Source organism: Anguilla anguilla, chromosome 17, assembly GCF_013347855.1.
Source record: "Anguilla anguilla isolate fAngAng1 chromosome 17, fAngAng1.pri, whole genome shotgun sequence".
In the NCBI taxonomy this organism is placed as follows: domain Eukaryota; kingdom Metazoa; phylum Chordata; class Actinopteri; order Anguilliformes; family Anguillidae; genus Anguilla; species Anguilla anguilla.
In genome coordinates, this window is record NC_049217.1 from 742,549 (window position 1) to 748,689 (window position 6,141).

Consider the following 6,141-nt stretch of genomic DNA (forward strand, 5'->3'; position numbering starts at 1 on the left):
CGAACTCATTCGCTGTAGCACACGGAGCAGCGTTGGGCAAGCATTTGGCTCACCCAATCAGAATTAATATTTGGTTATGTTTATATTGTTGTTGTTATTATTATTATTATTATTATTATTATTATTACATGACTTATGAGTTCTTATAGATCCCAAGGTATAATTTTATTATTCGTAATTTAATCTTGCAGAATAAATGCAAGTATTAAAAGTATAAAGTATAAATAAAGGTATTGACCACATAAACAGGCAACGTTTCTGAAAAATTAAAATGTTAGTTGATCAAGTTCGTGGAAGATTAAATATAAGATTATGTTAGACATTTTACATTTCTGACCGAATGAAGGCGTTTGCTTTTTTGAGGATCTGCCATAGATCTACTAGCCTACATTTCAGCTAATCTCCGCAAAACGCTTCATGCCATTCACGAATCCTAAAATGGAAATCAAGCATCAGTGAGGATAGGTCATCATAGAAAGACTGACTTTTGGAATGCCGACAAACGAAACGAAAATAGGAAAAATCGGATCCATATTCTACGCTAAAATTATTCACAGGAAGTGTTAGTCTTTTTTATTGTTTTTATTTTTAGTCTTCTGAAACAAAATGTCGCACCACCAAGGTGAATACCCTCTCATAAACATAAAGGTACAGTGGTCATTTTTTACTCTTTAGGGAACAAATTTCCCAAATGTGCCTCGAAAATACAATAATGTTCTATTTGAGTACTAATAAGTAGGCTACTAATAAGTAAAAAGGTATAAATTAATTATGTATTACTGTCTAGAGTTACTATTTTATATCGCCTGCCAAAAGGGTACCACCCCACTGACAAGCGTTTTCATACCGTCATATGTGATTAGGCTACTTACAGACACGCACACATTTGAATTTCTTGATATTAAATTTTCTACTGAAATTAGTCATTTTATTATTGAAGAAAGACTTTGTTATTGAAACTAATGAAACTTGTTTTTTTCTCCTATATTGTGTTTCATAAATAAATCAAGTCTCATTAAACTATTTAATAGAAAATTTATCAAATATATGTTTCCATATGACACCACTGGATAATAATGAAACTGAAATACCTCGTTTTGCCATTGATTTCCATTAAAACATAACGGGGAAAAAAATGTATTCCTGTGAACAGGGGCATAGCTAGGAACTCTGGGCCACCTCAAAGGATATTTCTCTGGGCCCCCTTTTTTAATAAAAACAAATTAATTTTTTTTTTTTTTAAGCTGTATTCCCCCTCAAGCTGTGGGCCCCTAGAATTGTCACCACCTTTCACCCCACTACCTTGTGTACTTATCTCAAAACATAAAATGAGTTACACCATTACTCTGTTGTACTTACTGATACTGATCCAAATTGATGGATGGTTGGATAAAGAGGTTTTATTAGAAAGAATATATGAGAAAAAAATCATTTCTAAGAAAGATTTTTTTATTTTACATTTGCACTCTGCCCAATGCTGCTGTTCTGTGAAATATTATAACAAAAATGATCAAAAGCCACTTATTTAAGTTTTTTTTTAGTTCAAAGTTTATTATGATGTTGACTAAATCCAGTAAATTGGTCTGATGAGAAAAAAGCTGATAATTTCTAATTACAATTCTTTGGTTATTTCCATTGTCGTCTATTGTTGTTGTATGCCAGCGTACCCCACAGTAGCCATCCCCCCCCCACCCCCCACCCCCAAAAAGATCATTTTTTCAGTTGTCAATTTGACAGCATTTTCAATGATAAAAACTAATCCAACATTTTTTCCATGGTTCTCCACTACATTTCCAAAAGTATGTGGACGCCTCTTCTAATTATTGGTTTCGGGCTATTTCAGTCACACCGATTGCTAACAGGTGCATAAAATCAATGCAAGCATACAGCCATACAGTCTCCATTGGCAAACATTGGCAGTAGAATGGGTCATACTGAAGAGCTCAGTTACTTTCAACATGGCATTGTCATAGGATTCCACCTTTCCAACAAGTCAGTTTGTCCTGATTCACGTGTGCATGTGTACTCCTGTCTAACCTTCACTTCCCTGTGCAGGGAACCCATCTGGCAGAATAATGACCCGCCCCATCAACGGGGTGATTTACACAGAGAGAGCAAGAAAATAAAGGGGAGAGGAGCCTTTCTATTACCATAAACACACCCTCCCTCCCTGCTAGAGCTGCCCCAGTCAACTGTAAGTGCTGTTATTGTGAAGTGGAAACGTCCAGGAGCAACAACACCTCAGCCGTTAAGCGGCCACACAAGCTCACAGAACGGGGCTGGCAAGTGCTGAAGTGCGCAGCGTGTAAAAATAATCTGTCCTTTGTTGCAACACTCACTACAGAGTTCCAAACAACCGCTGGAAAAAACATCAGCACAAGAACTGTTCATCAAAGGCTTCATGAAATGGGTATCCATGGCCGAGCAGCTGTACACAAACCTAAGGTCACCATGCACAATACCAAGCGTGGTCTGGAGTGGTGTAAAGCACACAACCATTGGACTGTGGAGCAATGGAAATGTGTTCTCTGGAGTGATGAATCACACTTCACTGTCTGGCAGTCTGACGGATGAATCTGGGTTTGGCGGAATGCATGGTGCCAACTGTACTGGCCCAAATAGTGCCAACTTTAAAGTTTGGTAGAGGAGCAATAATGGTCTGGGGGTGTTTTCATGGCCCCTTAGTTCCAGTAAAGGGAAATTTAAATGCTACAGCATACAATGACATTCTAGGGAAATGTGCACTTCCAACTTTGTGGCATCACTTTTGCGTAGGCTCTTTCCTGTTTCAGCAAGCTCCTGTGCACAAAATCCATAAATAAATGGTTTGCTGAGTTTAGTTGGGATGAACTTGACTGGCCTGCCCAGAGCCCTGACCTCTACCCCATCAAACACCTTTGGGATAAATTGCCATGCTGACTGCAAACCAGGTCTTATCGCCCAACATCAGTGCCTAACCTCACTGATATGCTAGAGGCTGAATGGAAGTGAATCCCTGTAGCCATGTTCCAAAATCTACTGGAAAGTCTTCCAAGAAGAGTGGAGGCTGTTACAGCAGCAAAGGGGCTCCAGTTCCATATCAATGCCCATGGTTTTGGAATGAGATGCTCAACAAGTACATATGGGTGTGATGTTCAGGTGTCCATATAAGTTGAACAAAGGCATAACTTAAGTTCCAACCACCTGCTGTAGGCTTGGCTACTCCCAAAAGTAAAACCTAGCTATATCGATACGATCGTTTTCATCATTGTATCTATTGCTATAGTTTAACAATACTTAACTTGAGATATGAACCCATAATATTGTGCACAAGATAAAAGTGGAATTGCCTTTATAACCGTTAGCTAACATTATCAAGCTAGCAAGCTAGACTAGACTCTAGGTTATTTGCAAACTACTGTGTAGCTAATGTTAGGATACAGAAAGTTTGTGCTGTAGGAGACAGACAGATTTGTGTATTCCAAAACCTCACGTGCATGTGAGAGTCCGCCATTGTTTTACAAAGACAACCAATAAGACACAGTGGTAGAAATTGCAGCCTATAGGGCAACTCTGTATAACAAACAACCAATCAGAGTTCATGCTGTATTCTGCGCACAAATTTGAATATATGTAAATGTAACTGTATAAACTCCACAAACTCTAACAGTTGAATTGAACATTTTTGTGTGAATCCCTGTTGCTGGCTTTCTGTATAATAAATGCTTCCTGATTTTTAAACACTAACTTCGGATCTGCTTCTACCTGGAACGACGGTCACTATTGTTCTTGGCAACATTTCTGGTTACCAACACTAACAAGCTAGAGGCTGCTCCCCCTCAGAGTGAATAGTCTGATACATTTTCTATGCTACATAGCTGACAACACGTAACTTGACATGTTCTGTCCTCGGACATATTACTTTCTTCAAAGAATTTGAAACTTTTATTATCATACACAAGGTAAATACACAAGGCAATTCCATAACCCTTAGCTAACAAGTCACTAGCAAGCTATTTAGCTGTACCCACTGTACCCACATATTTGAAGAGTAGAGGGTCCAAAGTTTTCAAAACACCACCATATCATTCAGACAATATGTCCAGAGGAGGCAACAGAGCATTATATAAGTTATGCTATCACAAAGCAATTGGGATGTAACTGAAGGAAATTTGCCTGTGTACTTTATATTCAAACCCCAGTCACATTTTCTATGACACTTATTTGATATAAGTGAGACCATTTCATAGAAGTGGAGTGTCCATGGTTTTAAAAACACCACCATATCATTGAGACAATATGTCCAGGGGAGGCAGCAGAGCATGATATACAGTATGTGATGTTTTCACCTATATAAATATTATGTGTTAATACTCTCTAATTCAACTTGCCATACTACTGTAATATCCAGCCACATTTTCATATTTATTTGTTTTATGTTGTGTAGTACAAGGTAGAACATTAAATTACTCTAATTCTTCCCTCACAATTCAGTTAAACTCATGTACTGATGTAATGTTGTATTGCTAATAATACTTAAAAGTAACGGGAGTATTTCATTTTTAATTCTCCATTTCAAATTTTGCCTTGTCATTGTAAAAAATGTGGGGAAAAAAGAAAAAAGTAAGGCATATTTGTTTGTAATTAATATTATTGTGGTTCTAACTGAAAATTAATAGTTTTGCAATGTCTATGTTTAAAATCAAAGTTGTTTTAATATTGTTAAAACAGAAAATGAATAGTTCATATTTTAGGACAACTGTAGTTTGATTTTTCCTTAATTTATTCCATTATGTTGGACGTAATAGTGGTTTTTTCGTTGGTACTTTTATTTTGAAAATGTCATACCCTCGCGAAAGTCTTTACTGCCGCTAACTTCACACTGCACCACTGTTTTGTACAGGTTCTGTATCTGTGATTCCGGAGAAGAAAATGTGCCTGTCACGTGATGAAGCTGTGAAGCTCTCATGATCCTGTTACAAATTTCATCAGTTTTGTTTTTAACCAATCAGACATCCTTGCGCCAAGTCAGCACAATCAGAATTGTGATATTTCGCCATTTTTCTCTTCTGTCCAGCCCAGAAAATGTTTTGCTCCAGGAAAAATGTAAAATGTTATTGCTCTCTTTTATTGATTACCACAATGTGACATACATGGCAGACTCATCAATAATTCTATTTCAAGAGAAAGTAGGCTAATCAAACATTTTAAGGTCCTCTTTAAGGTCCGTTTTATTTATCATATAAACTTGGTATGAAACTCCATCCAACATGTGCGATCAAAAGTTCTGGGGAACCACTGTGTATACCATAACACCACCCTCTGAATTGTAAAGAACTGTTAATTTTTCTTAGCTCAAAACTTTGTCTATTTAAAAACTGACCCACATTGATGCCACATTATGTCAGAAACATTTATGCATGCCATTGAGAATACATGGCCCAAATGCACATCTCTGGGCTTTTTAACCAGTCAGATCAACTGAAGATGTGCAATATAACAAAAAAATAAAAATGAATAAAAATAAAATGTGAGTGTGAGTGTGAGTGTGTGTGGATGTGTGAGTGTGAGTGTATGTCTCAGTAATGAACAAACTGGGGGCTGAGAGTGGAAGGCTAGTTCTGGGAAGCTTTGCAAGGTGTATTCAGGCTCTGGTACTATTTGAAAATGTCCACATGTTCTATTATGGAAGCATGAGTACAGTAACCACACATACAGTCAAACATTTCAGTTTCACATGTTAATTATCTATTTCAGTGAAAATAGCCAAAAAAATATTGTATATGAGTGAGAACCCATGCAGTGAAAAGGAACAGCTCTAAAATACCTATTGGTTTTGCAAATACAAATAAAATATGTTTAAAATGTATTTTACTGACTGTTTACCCCATGAGGACTTTAAAATCATTAAAAATCATCTACTTGAACTATTTGTTTTATTAAAAGTATACATTTTTGAAGTCGTCCCCTTCAGATCTGAACGAACCTGCATCGTATGATGTCGCAGCGTGTATGCCATAACTAAATGTGTTCACTTCAGAGCTCGCATTCTTGGCAAGATATTTCTTAGAACTCCTGCCACACATTCCCCTGTCGACGGCCCTTCCCCCAGTCTACAATCATTGGGTACCTGGTACAACTTTGCGACCAATCAGCTTCAGG

General features: G+C 37.2%; 1 long non-coding RNA gene across 1 annotated transcript; it reads left to right on the forward strand.

Annotated features, from left to right (window-relative positions):
* The first annotated feature begins 120 nt into the window (after positions 1-120).
* Positions 121-3,726, forward strand: LOC118216893. Its single transcript, XR_004763085.1, has 2 exons — positions 121-648; positions 2,056-3,726. It is a non-coding gene; the product is annotated as an uncharacterized LOC118216893 (long non-coding RNA).
* Positions 3,727-6,141: the final 2,415 nt, after the last annotated feature.